Source organism: Palaemon carinicauda, chromosome 28 (genome assembly GCF_036898095.1).
Source record: "Palaemon carinicauda isolate YSFRI2023 chromosome 28, ASM3689809v2, whole genome shotgun sequence".
NCBI lineage: Eukaryota > Metazoa > Arthropoda > Malacostraca > Decapoda > Palaemonidae > Palaemon > Palaemon carinicauda.
In genome coordinates, this window is record NC_090752.1 from 68,335,096 (window position 1) to 68,350,821 (window position 15,726).

The following is a 15,726-nucleotide window of genomic DNA, read 5'->3' on the forward strand; positions in this document are numbered from 1 at the left end:
CTCTCTCTCTCTCTCTCTCTCTCTCTCTCTCTCTCTCTCTCTCTCTCTCTCAACGATCTTTCAGACTCAGGTTTATTTTATATTCACGATTGACCCAGCATTGACTTAACAAGACCGTGGCCTTTAATTAGTAAGGGAAAATATTAATGTCATATCTCTCTCTCTCTCTCTCTCTCTCTCTCTCTCTCTCTCTCTCTCTCTCTCTCTCTCTCTCTCTCTCAGATTCAGCTTTTTTTATATTCGCGATTGGCCGATCATTGACTTAACAAGACCGTGGCCTTTAACTAGTAAAGGAAATAATAATGTTACATATATATATATATATATATATATATATATATATATATATATATATATATATATATATATATATATATATATATATATATATACTTATGGGTTTTTTTAACTTATATTGAATCAAGTAACAGCTATACTGACATGCATTCATTTACTAAGGAAATGATGATAAGGTTTACTTAATAATTAATTTACACTCTGGAACGCCCGTAATATCAAGCACAAATACAAGCATTTACTACGGAAATGATGATAAGGTTCGTTTCATAACTAACTTACACTTCGGAACGCTCTTATTAACAAACACAAATGCATACATTTCCAAAGGAGATGTTGGTAAGGTTTGTTTTATAATTGATTTACACTCTGGAACGCCCTTATTAACAAACATAAATTCGCAGGTGAATGACGTAAAGTCAGGCGTTGGCGAAGGCAAAGAAATATGACCATTTTCTTTTTTATTGTTCCATTTGTCTATGATGACCACGATGATTATAACAACATCAAATTACACCATAGTCATGCACATTCTGGCCTATAACTATTACTCCTTAAATGATTTTAATCTGTAATGAATAATGATATTCTCCATTAAAGGAAAATCATTTGGCAGCGCTGTCCCAGACTCGTCCCATCAACCTTAACTATGCTGATGATTGTTACTTTGGTCACTTGTACAGGGACATGGCTTACCATTCATGTGTTCTGATGAAGATAGGAAATAATAAACACGTTTATAAGTAAATTCAGGTTGCTTCCGATAACATGTGAAAAATTCACACCATTTTCTGATAAAAATAGTCCTTCCTAACAAGGAAGCGATCGTTGGACAATTTACCAACTACCAATTCTCTAGCCTCTGCCTTCCTACCACACTTTTTTGACACACGTGTTCGTCAAATAATTGATTATATTTGTTGGAACAAAGTGCCTCTGATGCCATCTATTGGCGGCAAAGTAAAACTTGTTACGATATATGGGCGGGACCTAGGAGGAGCCTGCGTTATTATGCCTTCGAAATTAAATAATATTGTTATTCTTCGTAACTTTTACTGACAGCACACGCCAAACCATACAGATATTAATTATATTTTGGTTTCATAAAAAGGTAATTGAAATTTAGATCAAATAACTGCGTAATTACTTGATTGTCTCCCCGATTTCAGTAAATGTGGCATATCTGGTGACCGCCCCCCCTTGACCCCCAAATGTAATTGAACTACGATTGTTTGGTGAAAATATATTTCTGTGACATTCATTGTGAAATTTGTAATTTCCTATGAATTAAGTTATGGCCAGACAACGAAGAACATCAAGTAGTTCACCTGTGTTTGTTTTATTGCAATTTTATGCCCAAAATAGCAACAGAAAGGAAGTAATAAAAATGATAATGAGTGGATGTTGGGGGTAATTATCAATTTGGTACTCTCTACTGCTAAGGCCATCTATTGGCCATGAAAATAAATATGTGTGGAGCTCTTTAATCCTTGCATTCTGGAACCTTCTATGACGTCATTTTGGTTTAAGAATAAACCCTAATATCCTACTTATTTGGAGCTGAATATAGTTTATATCTAACACATATTTTTACATAAGTATCAGTCTTCCCTCCTTTCCCAATTAGATAGAATCATTCACATGAATGGAACAAGGGATGTGTGCTGCCATCTTTAGACTAGAAGTAGAAACATTTTGATTCTATCCAAATTTTGAAAAGTGTATGATTACTAAAACATACTTTCAGGGCATTTTTTTTCTATTAATACATCAAAAAATCGTAATTATGATAATACTATTATTGTTCTGACTTTTAAGCTCTAATTTGTCGTAATTGTATGTAAAATGCATTTAATATCTATTACGAAAATATATAGAGCAGATATCTGTATTCTCAAAAGCAAAGAGTTGGAACTCAGCCATAGAATCAAAAATGAACAAAATTAACGAAAATATATTCATGTCCAGCAAAAAATACGTTTTTAGCTAATCATAAGCCCAATTATAGATATGAATCCTCTATAAAGTATGTCTCGTTACATGTACCAGGGGCGTAGGATATTTTTTTTTTTTCTTTTGGATACGTGGCTCAATTTTGGAAAAGCACTGACGGTGGGGTGTCTCAGGGCCTTCCACAGATTTTTTTTTTTTTTTTTTCTTTTTTTCATAAGAAAACACCCATGGATACGGTTTCTGGCATCTGACAGCACATTGTAGTAACAATAACAAATATGTTTTGGGTGATTTTCATATGACCAATTACAATTTGTACACATAAGCCTACTTGATGAATTTACCAAATGCATGCTCACGATGGTGATTATTTTCTAGAAACTTATTTCCAATATCTATGAATTTAGGGCTATAAGTTTCTAAGCCTACTATATTTTTACTGACGATTTATTATAGATATAATTTGTTTTTTAGTTCCAATCTATTTTTATATATATATATATATATAATATATATATATATATATATATATATATATATATATGAGTGTATGTAAAAATGTATATATATATATATATATATATATATAATATATATATATATATATATATATATATATATATATATATGTATATATATATATATATATATATATATATATATATATATATATATATATATATATATATATATATATGTATATATATATATATGTATGTATATATATATATATATATATATATATATATATATATGTATATATATATATGTATATATATATATGTATATATATATATATATATATATATATATATATATATATTATATATATATATATACATATAGATGTGTGTGCTTCTGTGGACTAGAAAAGACCACATAACGCACATGTCGGACCCTGTCTAGGGAAGAATCATCTTGTGTAACTAGAAGAGCTGAAATAAATACATCAGGATATAATAGGATTGAGGGAAATTAGAAGAACTGGGGAATCTCATATAGAGTTAAAAGAGTGCCATATCTTTTGGTTCAGAGGACATGAAAGAACAAAGAAAATTGATTGAGTTTTCTTGTTAAAAAGACTGCGCAGGTACTACAAAAGAAAGAGAAACTTCTTAAGGAAGATTTGGAGATATCTTGAAAAACATAAGACTCTATTTGCATTTGTTTTGGGAGATTTTTATGACAAAGTAGATCAAAAGAAGTGAGTAGAATCAGCTGTATGCAAATTTGGAGTAGGCACAAGAAATGACAGAGATGATATGCCTATAAAAAAAAAAAAAAAAAAAAAAAAAAAAAAAAAAAAAAAAAAAAAAAAAAACACGAAAACCTTTATTTTATGAAAATGACAATATGAAAAGGGGCCATTTCGTGAGTGTAGTTGTTGTGTAAACGTCACTTTAACCAGTAACTTCTGATGTATCAACAACTCTGGTATCAACTTCTGCCGCAAAGGTTTTCTTCTTTTTTGAGGAAACCTGTCATCGTTTGATTTTGTATGGCATAGAATTTTCAATAACATATTTTCCATGCTATCATATAGCAATTCACTTTATCAGGTAAAATCATGGGACCATATAAACTTGTTCATCGACTCTGACATAAGAAATTCCCCGTCTGGGTTATCATGTCACATATTTACTGGCTGCAATATTGCAAGAGCCTGTGTCTGGCCAGGCAATCTACAACAAAAGCATGTCCCATAAAATAAAAGTTATTTCTATTTGGGCAATGTATGAAGGTGATGACCACTCAATTTTCAGGTTATAATGTTGTTATCACATTTCTTGATCTAGATATGGAATTTATGATGTTGCAGACTATCTACAAAAAACTGCTACAGTCAGTAGACCAAAAGACTTCTGGCTTCCCATCATTAAATATAATATCAAGATAGAAGGCTACACTTATAGTAAAATATCCTTTTACCCCCAAAGGACGTACTGGTACGTTTCACAAAAGCCATCCCTTTACCCCCATGGACGTACCGGTACGTCCTTGCAAAAAAATGCTATAAAAATTATTTTTTTCATATTTTTGTTAATTTTTTGAGAAAATTCAGACATTTTCCAAGAGAATGAGACCAACCTGACCTCTCTATGACAAAAATTAAGGCTGTTAGAGCAATTTAAAAGAAATATACATCAAAATGTGCTGGGAAAAAAGTAACCCCTTGGGGTTAAGGGTTGGAAATTTCCAAAAACCCTGGGGTAAAAGGGATATTATGGTGAGGGTCAGCCATTGATAAACAACATATTGATGCCTTCAGCATTATTATATTTATCTTATTAAACACAGCGACACGGTTGTTCAAGATCTTTTGCCTTATCCATCATAAAATTATTAAAAGGATTAATCTTTTCAATGCCAAAACAAATGGGAATTTGGGAATTTTCTTCTTGAAAATCTATAGTTCATACATTCATTATTCTCAAAATATGTAAAAAGAACATCAGTAAAACTTGTAGCTGACCTACAGGGTCTTGGAGCAATATAGCCTACAGAGGAACTACTCCTGTAACAAAGAACTCATGCTCTTTCACGAACCATGAGTTGCCTCTGGGACTCTAAGCTGATGTACTTTGTATTCACACTACAAGACTTTATGTATCATTTAATCGATATCAGATGCCACCTAGTTCACGAGTCTCTTACCTATGACCACTAATTTCACAGCAGCCACCTGCTCCGGCTCTGTGCCCACATGACATTTATACACAGCCGAGTCTTCAGGCTGCACCTTTACAAAACGCAGGCCGTAGTCGCAGGACCCTGTCTCGTGTAAGGGGCTTATCCTTTCGTCGCTCGTGTACCTTGAAAAGAAGCAGAAGTAGAAAAAAATGTCAGGTGAAAATGTGGAGGAGAAAATTAAGCAACTAACGAAAAAGGTAAACTGATGCTGAACAGGTCTGAAAAAAATTGTGATTCGTTCATACAACCATCATTATCTTGAGCACTTATTTTTTTTATATAAGAAGGCTTCTGTCCTTTTCATCAGTGCAGGGGGATGGCTGGCCCCCTACAAATGCAAAACAATGATGGTACACACGTAAACTTCCATGACCATCTACGGAATCATGGTGATGAGACAACTTAACTTTAACTTTAAGGGCTGCTTTTCTGATCCTATACAGCAGGGGAACCCTACTCTCTACAGGACCTCCACAATCATTTTATCATGATCGTTCGAAAGCATTCAACATTTAACGTTCCTTAAATGCAATATAGGTTATGGGGGGTTACGATCAATAGTCTAGATAGATCAATAAAACTCTCTCTCTCTCTCTCTCTCTCTCCTCTCTCTCTCTCTCTCTCTCTCTCTCTCTGGAACTTCTAAGGTTTCAAAATGACCTACAAAGTTGGCTTAGTGGTCCTCATTAACCTCATACTGATATAAGCATATGTTCATCACGTGCTGATGTTATACTTTCCATTATATATATATATATATATATATATATATATATATATATATTATATATATATATATATATTATATATATATATATATATAGTTATATATGTAATATTATATATATATATATATATATATATATATATATAGTATATAATACTATATAATATATATATATATATATATATATATATATATATATATATATATATATATATATATATACAAACTACATCTGCCTGCCTTTAAATAATATGAATCTTTTAGTATGAACACCCAAATAATCGGCACAAGCACAAGTTGCATATTTGCAAAGAGCCCGTGTTGGTCTGAAGGGACACACAATGAAATATTGGAAAAGAAAATCTTTAAAAAAAATAGTATTGTATCCTTTCAGAAGACGAGATGAACAACTGAAGACTATATTTACAGTAGCAATGACTTTGAATAAACAATGTGAACCGTTATACTTTCGGTTTTTGTTATATCTACTCGAGTGTACAAAAAACCTGAATTTGACAGGTATAGGTAGAGAAGAATTGTCATTGACTTTTTTCTTTCTTCGTAGCTACATGGTACGGTCACTGTCATAAAAAAATTCTGGACCAGGGTTCGATTCCCGGCCGGTCAGATGCTATTGTCTTTGAGTGGTTTCGCCTTAGGACTCTGATCCCAAGGTCAGTAAGAGAATCCAGACATTAATGTATTAAAATAGATGGCTTATTTGAATATGAAAATACATTTCAAAATGTACAAAATTTATCATTAATCAAATGCCATCTACAAACCTACCAATTAGCTACGATGGTGAAGATGGGTTGATTTCAATTCTAATGTTTGAAACTGGGCTTTGGATGACAAGACCGTAAATTTCAAATGAAAATTATCGATGAAAATTTAACTATCAATACTATAAGTGCAGCTGGCCGTATGAAAATGACTATTTCATGGATAGATTACGAAAAAAAAATTATGTGTCATGAAATTTATGTTGACTCTTGCCATCCTCTAATCCAGGGATAGTTTTCATCACCGCTCACACCTTTTATGAAAAAGCAGAATGAAGGCAGGACTTGATTTGAACCAAGGAACACAAGGATGCCATCATTCGGTCACTACCATCTCCCAACTATTTGAATTTATTAGCTATTTAATTATTAATGACTTGATTGCCAGGTTAAGACGTAGGGTTAACTGTTAAAATCCGGGAATAAATGTTGCCAGATATTTACCATTTTTAAAAACGGATATATTGATGTAAAGGAGTGGTATTACGGTCACCAACATGTAAAAGATAATAACAAAGTATGGTAAAATTACGGTTTCCTGTATTTTGCTGAAATACGACTGAGAACCGTATATTTTTACGGAGAATTTCCGATTAAAATTAGGGTTATCTTTAACAGTGTATGTCTTAAATCAACAGACATCTAGACACGCAAGGTTATACTAATTACTAATATGAAGGACTCCCTTCAGCTCACCTGTATCTTCCATTGGTAAGGACCTCTTTGTTAACGGGACCATGAGACCTGCAACGAGAAATAAATCCTGTGATTTTTTCAACCTTCAGTTAGCTTCGCATCTGAAGATTCCCTTTTTATTAGATTACATTCTATTCTTGGATAATTAGATTTCAAATTGTAGCTCTAACGGATGCTCTAAAAAGTTTTTGAGACATCCAAAAAGCCTTATAACGCACTCTCTCTCTCTCTCTCTCTCTCTCCTCTCTCTCTCTCTCTCTCTCTCTCTCTCTCTCTCTCTCTCTCTCTCCAGGAACAAATGGACTCTCCCCGGATAGTCTAACAACGCTACGATACATCCAAAAGCCTTGTAATGCTCTCTCTCTCTCTCTCCTCTCTCTCTCTCATCTCTCTCTCTCTCTCTCTCTCTCTCTCTCTCCTCCTCTCTCTCTCTCTCAAATGAGTCTCTGAGGATGGACAAAAAAGCCTTTGAGACGTCCAAAATACAAATAGACTCTCCGTGGATGGTCTAAAAAGTCTTTGAGACATTCAAAGGCCTTATAACTCCTCTCTCTCTCTCTCTCTCTCTCTCTCCTCTCTCTCTCTCTCTCTCTCTCTCAAATGGAGTCTCTGAGGATGGACAAAAAAGCCTTTGAGACGTCCAAATCCAAATAGACTCTCCGCGGATGGTCTAAAAAGTCTTTGAGACTTCAAAGGCCCTTATAACTCCTCTCTCTCTCTCTCTCTCTCTCCTCTCTCTCTCTCCTCCTCTCTCCTCTCTCTCTCTCTCTCAAATGGAGTCTCTGAGGATGGACAAAAAAAGCCTTTGAGACGTCCAAAATCCAAATAGACTCTCCGCGGATGGTCTAAAAAGTCTTTGAGACATTCAAAGGCCTTATAACTCCTCTCTCTCTCTCTCTCTCTCTCTCTCTCTCTCTCTCTCTCTCTCTCTCTCTCTCAAATGGAGTCTCTGAGGATGGACAAAAAAGCCTTTGAGACGTCCAAAATCCAAATAGACTCTCCGCGGATGGTCTAAAAAGTCTTTGAGGCATCCAAAAGCCTTCTAACTCCTCTCTCTCTCTCTCTCTCTCTCCTCTCCTCTCTCCTCTCTCTCCTCTCTCTCTCTCTCTCTCTCTCTCTCCTCCTCTCTCAAATGGAGTCTCTGAGGATGGACAAAAAAAGCTTTGAGACGTCCAAAATCCAAATAGACTCTCCGCGGATGGTCTAAAAACGTCTTTGAGACATCCAAAACCCTTATAGCACTCTCTCTCCTCTCTCTCCTCTCTCTCTCCTCTCTCCTCTCCTCTCTCTCCTCTCTCTCTCTCTCAAATGGAGTCTCTGAGGATGGACAAAAGAAGCCTTTGAGACGTCCAAAATCCAAATAGACTCTCCGCGGATGGTCTAAAAAGTCTTTGAGACATTCAAAGGCCTTATAACTCCTCTCTCTCTCTCTCTCCTCTCTCTCTCTCTCTCTCTCTCTCTCTCTCTCTCTCTCTCTCTCTCTCTCTCTCAAATGGAGTCTCTGAGGATGGACAAAAAAGCCTTTGAGACGTCCAAAATCCAAATAGACTCTCCGCGGATGGTCTAAAAAGTCTTTGAGACATTCAAAGGCCTTATAACTCCTCTCTCTCTCTCCTCTCTCCTCTCTCTCTCTCTCTCTCCTCTCTCTCTCTCTCTCTCTCTCTCTCCTCTCTCTCTCTCTCTCTCTCTCAAATGGAGTCTCTGAGGATGGACAAAAAAGCCTTTGAGACGTCCAAAATCCAAATAGACTCTCCGCGGATGGTCTAAAAAGTCTTTGAGACATTCAAAGGCTTATAACTCCTCTCTCTCTCCTCTCAGTTTTGTATCTGTGTGCCAGTGAGTGATTACACTTTTGCGACCCTATAAATATCATGATTTAACGCGGATAACAAAAGGCTATCGAGTGCAATATAGCTATAAGTTTTCGTGAATAGTCAGTGATTAGTTTGAGGTCGGAGAAGTGGGATAAAACGTCGGAATAGAATAGTTATCTTGTGAATTACTAAAAATCTAATCAAGATGGCTATGTACAACACGGGCAAGGCTTGGAGAGACATCGCTGGACTCAGCAAAAATAAATTCCATGAGTTGGCGAAACAGGAGCTCGACCGTCTGATAACAGAGGTCACTAGTAACGTCAACCAATGTGACGGAAAAATATTCGCAGACATATTGAAACAATATGATCCAATAAACTGGAGCAAATCTGCGGAAAACATCAGCAAAATAATAGAAGAAATTCCAAAGAAAATCCAAGTGTTAAAGAGACTTATAAAGAAAGTCTACATCAATCAACACATTCCATCAAAGAACAATAAGAAGTCCAATATGGTGAATATGCTGATTGATGCAATGGAAAAAGAATGCCAAAATGGTGTAATACATGTAAGATATGGTATTCCATTAATAATCCTCAACAATTGATTAGAAAATGTGATGCCTGTCATGTCCCAACACATCCCACATGTGCTGAAATACAGCAAAAAATAAAAAATAAAGACACAAAGGTATTCTGCTCAACATGCTTAGTCTGGATAGAAAATATAATTAAGTCGAGACTAAATCTGCAAATAGTTGAAGATAAAGAAGAGGAAGAAGAAGAAATAGAAGAAGAAGAAGAAGAAAAAGAAGAAGAAGAGAACAATGAACAGGATATGTGTAAGGATGCAGAAGAAATCATTGATATAACCTATGATGCCATCCAACAACATACTTATGAAGAAATAAATTACCAGATGGAAACAAATGATAGACCCAAGAGACTCTACCCGGACCTACATAATTTTAGGGAAGAGCAAGAACAAGAAAAAATAGAAAAGAAGGATATAGTCTGCAATATGCTGAAAAGAGGGAATTGCAGATTTGGCGAAAGATGCTATTACAAGCATCCAAAGATATGCCATAATTATGAAATATATGGTAAATGTGCGTATTTAGACGGATATGGAGACGAATGCAGAGATCTCCATCCAAAAATATACAGAAACCTAAAAGAAGGAAAAGGATGCATTTACAACAAAAAATGTCGATATATGCATCCTGCAACCATGAATGAAAGTAAGAAAACTCAGCAAACTGAAAAGAAAAATGAAAGCAAAAAAGAAACAAAAAAAGAAACAAAAAAGCAGGCCGTGTATATACCGCGCTTTGAACCAAGAGCCCCAAGATATGAGGCCTTTCAACCCAAACCGGCACCATTAGAGCCCAACTACAAAGAATGCATCTATAATGCCAGGGGTTGGTGCAGATATGGGGACAGTTGCAGGTATACACACACAAATAAATATGAAGGCGAAAGAGCAAATATAATAGAAAAGTTGGATTTTTTAATGGCAGAATTCCAGGAAATGAAGAAAAGAACATCATATCAGAACAGGAAGGAAGCATGGGAGAATCCATATTATTACCAATATTAAATAATGGGGATGAAACACAAACCATAATAGTAATGAATGCACAGGGTTTAGTCACGAGTAACTCTAAAAGGAAAATAGAGTTCTTAGAAGAACTAACCCAAATTGAAAAAATAGATATATTAAATATAAGTGAAACATGGTATTCCCAAGAGACTGGCAGTGATGACCAGATAAAGGGTTTCCAAACTTATAGATCAGACAGAAAAAATAGGAATCAAGGGGGAACCGCAATATATGGAAGAGACATAAATCAAGGAAAAGTATGTGAAAAATACTGCAACACAGAATGTGAATTGATTGCGGTAGAATTTGGATTTGAAAAACTAATGAATATTGTAGTTTACAGACCCCCAAACACTAAGGAGTTTGACATAATAATAGAAAAAAATAGATGATATATGTAGAAACCATAAAGACTGGAATATACTCCTATCCGGAGATTTTAACTTTCCTTTCGTGGATTGGAAAGAACGGATAGAAGAAAGTGGTTGTATGTATACATATAAAAAAGATAGTAATAGTAGCGCAGAAGATAAGAGGCAATTTGAAAAGCTTCAAGATATGCTATTAGAACATAATATGCAACAAATAAACCACATTCCAACAAGAAAGGAAAATGTCCTAGATCTAGTATTTGTGAATGAGGTGAATTATGTTAAAGAAATAATAGTGTATAACACGGGAATTTCAGACCACAATGTCATAGAATTGATAGTTCATTCCAAAGCAAGTGATCACAGAATTAATAAAAGCACAAAACTTTGGGAAGGATATGGAAAATATAACTTTTACAGTAAGAATATAAAATGGTCAGAAATAAATGAAGAACTGAATAAAGAATGGAAAAATGTATTTATAAGTGACAATATACAGGTAAATACGGATATACTGTACAAAATACTGGAGAAAATTGTTGAAAAATATGTACCGAAAAAAAACAATAAACAAAAGACGTGCAAACCAAGAGACAGAAGGATCTTATTTCAGAAAATTAAAAAGTGGAAGAAAAATCTTGCAAAAGAAAAAAATGTGTGGAAAATGAGGGAAATAAAATGTAAGATAGAAAATGCAGAACAAAAGATTATACAGTCGAAAGAAAATGAAAAAAGGGACTTAGAAGAAAGGACACTTCAAAATATAAAAAGAAACCCCAAAGTACTTTACTCCTATGCAAAAAAGATGAATAAAAGGAGAATAGAAATAGGCCCTCTAAGAATTGAAGGACGGCTAACGAATGAAAAAAAGGAAATATGCAACATATTAGCAGAAAAATATAAGAGTGAGTTCACGCCAAGAATTGCGAATGAGAATAATGAAACAGAAATGAGAGAAGAAAATGTTGAATATCTAACGGATATAGATATTAATGAAGCAGATATTGTCACGGCTATAAACGAAATTAAAAATGGATCGGCAGCCGGACCAGATGGAGTTCCAGCGATTTTGTTAAAAAAACTGCAAACACTATCGCGAAGCCACTTGCAATACTGCTAAGACAGAGTATAGACATGAGCGAGATATATGTTAAACATAAATTAGCTTATATAACCCCTATCTTCAAAAGTGGATCAAGACTAGAGGCAAGCAATTATAGACCTGTTAGTCTAACATCACATATTATGAAAGTGTATGAGAGGGTAATAAAAAAGAAAATAATGAACCATTTGGTCAAAAATAATTTGTTTAATATGGGTCAACACGGTTTCGTACCTGGAAAAAGTACACAGACCCAACTGATAGCTCACTATGAAAACATATACAATAATATGATAAATGAAAAAGACACAGATGTGATCTATCTAGATTTTGCAAAAGTCTTTGACAAGGTAGACCATAACATATTGGAGAAAAAAATGAGAAAGCATAATATTGTGGGAAAGATAGGAAAATGGGTAAAAGAATTCCTGCAAAACAGAAAACAGATAGTGGTTGCAAATGACGAGAAATCAGATGAAGCCCAGGTAATATCTGGTGTGCCCCAAGGTACGGTATTAGCTGCACTGCTATTTGTTATTATGATCTCAGACATAGACTGTGATGTTGAAAACTCCGTAGTGAGAAGTTTCGCCGATGACACAAGAATAAGTAGAGAAATTACTTGTGATGAAGATAGGAACTCACTACAAAGAGATCTAAACAAAATATATGAATGGGCGGAGATAAATAGGATGGTATTTAACTCCGATAAATTCGAATCAATAAATTATGGAAACAGAGAAGGAATGGTGTATGCATACAAGGGACCTAATAATGAGACAATCACAAACAAGGAAGCAATTAAAGACCTTGGTGTAATTTTAAATAGGAATATGTTATGCAACGACCAAATAGCAACACTGTTGACTAAATGTAAAGCAAAAATGGGAATGTTATTCAGACACTTTAAAACAAGAAAAGCTGAACACATGATTATGCTTTACAAAACTTATGTGCGTAGTACACTCGAGTACTGCAATGTGATATGGTACCCACACTACCAAAAGGATATTGCGCAAATAGAGAGTGTACAAAGGTCCTATACTGCTAGAATAGAAGAAGTTAAGGACCTTGATTACTGGGAAAGACTGCAATTTTTAAAACTATACAGTCTAGAAAGGAGAAGAGAACGCTACATGATAATACAAGCATGGAAGCAAATAGAAGGAATTGCTGAAAACATCATGGAGCTTAAAGTATCAGAAAGAGCAAGCCGAGGTAGATTAATAGTACCAAAAAGCATTCCAGGTAAACTGAGAAAGGCGCACAGGACATTAATCCACTACGCACCAGCATCGATAATGCAGCGACTATTTAATGTGCTGCCAGCTCATCTAAGAAACATATCAGGAGTGAGCGTAGATGCGTTTAAAAATCAGCTCGATAAATGCCTAAGATGCATCCCAGACCATCCAAGACTGGAAGATGCAAAATACACCGGAAGATGTATTAGCAACTCTCTGGTGGATATACGAGGTGCCTCACACTGAGGGACCTGGGGGAACCCAAACAAAAAATAAGGCAATAAGGCAATAAGGTAAGGCTCTCTCTCTCTCTCTCTCTCTCTCTCTCTCTCTCTCTCTCTCTCTCTCTCTCTCTCTCTCTCTCTCAAATGGAGTCTCTAAGGATGGACAAAAAGGCCTTTGAGACATCCAAAATCCAAATAGACTCTCCGCGGATGGTCTAAAAAGTCTTTGAGACATTCAAAGGCCTTATAACTCCTCTCTCTCTCTCTCTCTCTCTCTCTCTCTCTCTCTCTCTCTCTCTCTCTCTCTCTCTCTCTCTCTCTCTCTCTCTCTCTCTCTAACTCACCGACACATCTCCTGCTTCGAGGACGGTGCAGTTGAGTGTCACCGTCGATCCCTTGGACACCATAAACCGCTTCCATCTCCTCGAGACCAAAGTGGGACCCTCTCGAGTCCGGACGGGCTTTTTCTTCATTTCGGCGATGGCGGCTGTGATGTTGAAATCGTGCAGCTTCTTGGAAGGAGCGGCTCCGTCTGCTGTCACCCATGGGTAGTCAAAGTCTGTAAGGAAATAAGAAGGAAAATAAATATATTTACGTTTATATATTTCTTCGTCCTTATCTATTCATTCCCTGTACGCTACCTCTTTTTGCTTTGCTTCTCCCTGTCTGTAAAAGATTTTTTATATTCAAGATCTTCGATATCCATAGTTGGTATTGACTCTCATAAAAGCCTCGCCTCGTGATAAACACGGTCAAATGTTGAAACAGTTTCATATAAGTCATATATATATATATATATATATATATATATATATATATATATATATATATATATATATATATATATATATATATATATATATATATATATATATATATATATATATATATATATATATATATATATACTGTATATGGAATCAGTGCAAAAGTATAAAGATAAATGTGTATGCTAGACTATATTTTAAATGAAATCCGAGTGTGTGAATTCTTTATCCAATGGTCTGTAGATAAAACAGAAAACCACTCGGCTAGAGTGTGTCGTTCGAACCATGGACCCTCAAACAGTCACGAAGACTCCACAGTAATGGAGACCTCGACAGGAAACTGAACATAGTTTAGCACAAAATGGGTCAGGTCAGTTTAAAGTGAGAAAAGCTAATGCAGTTATGGTGCTTGAAAGGGTAGACCACTAGACTTACACAAATCTATAAGTGACAAACGCATGATGATGACACAAGTGGAATGTTTTTAAATTGTTTGGTGTGAAGGATATTCTTGTCAAGAATAAAAACAAGATAGAAGGGAGGATTATGTGCTGGCCATATTAAGGACAAAACAATGACTGATGTGAGGACATCTAGATTCAAGACAATGTTGTAACACGTGTCTTTGAACCTCAATTTTTAAGTGTGGTGATGACATAGCTGGAAGAAGGATCAATAGATGTAGCGTTCACTACATGTAAGGTCATTAGGTAAGTAAATGATGCTTTTGTACATAAACAAAAAGATATGCGATGGTTAAAATCAGTTGCCAACAGTGATTGTGAAGAATTTTCTTCACTCTTTCTTCCCCTTTACATTCTATTTTTATGTAGCTTGTGTATAACGTAGTTTAGTTACTCTTAATATTTTCTTTTCACTCGAATAACTTGATTTGACCTTTCCGCTTTCTTTCTACTAAGATCACTGGTAGACTACGATAAACTGACAGGTACACACTATCCCTTAAGGCTCTTCTTAACGTCCTAGCTTGGGTGGAGAGGAGGCTTGGGCGCTGATCATATAATATATGGTCAGTCTCTAGGGCATTGTCCTGCTTGCTAGGGCAATGTCGTTGTCCCTTGCCTCTGCCACTCATGAGCGACCTTTAAACCTTTAAAGGAATGAGCTCCAAGCAAGCGTACAGTATGCCCCATGGAAAAAAAGTGCCACAGGTGAAAAGATGGGAAATCATGAATTAGATATTTTATCATACAATAAGAACTGAAAATAAAAGGGATAAAACATGTGGGATTGTTTGATAACTTTTGCATACGTAGCTCAAGAAAGGTCCTTAACTCCAGGAATAGTAATGGATGCCACGAGACTCAGGCTGACATCGCAACTACTGTATAAGGCTTCTTTGGATAAATGAAATTTGTTCTTCTGTCACAGAAAACGAATTATGTATGCTATTCAACTCTGCTATCAGAGGCCGGAGGAGGTAGTGTGT

At 35.3% G+C, this 15,726-nt stretch overlaps 1 protein-coding gene and 1 pseudogene across 1 annotated transcript in view; both read right to left on the reverse strand.

Annotated features, from left to right (window-relative positions):
• The window catches only part of LOC137621878 (protein O-mannosyl-transferase TMTC2-like), a 95,947-nt gene that overhangs the window by 18,928 nt on the left and 61,293 nt on the right, over window positions 1-15,726 (reverse strand).
• The window catches only part of LOC137621646 (contactin-3-like), a 33,579-nt pseudogene that overhangs the window by 12,494 nt on the left and 5,359 nt on the right, over window positions 1-15,726 (reverse strand).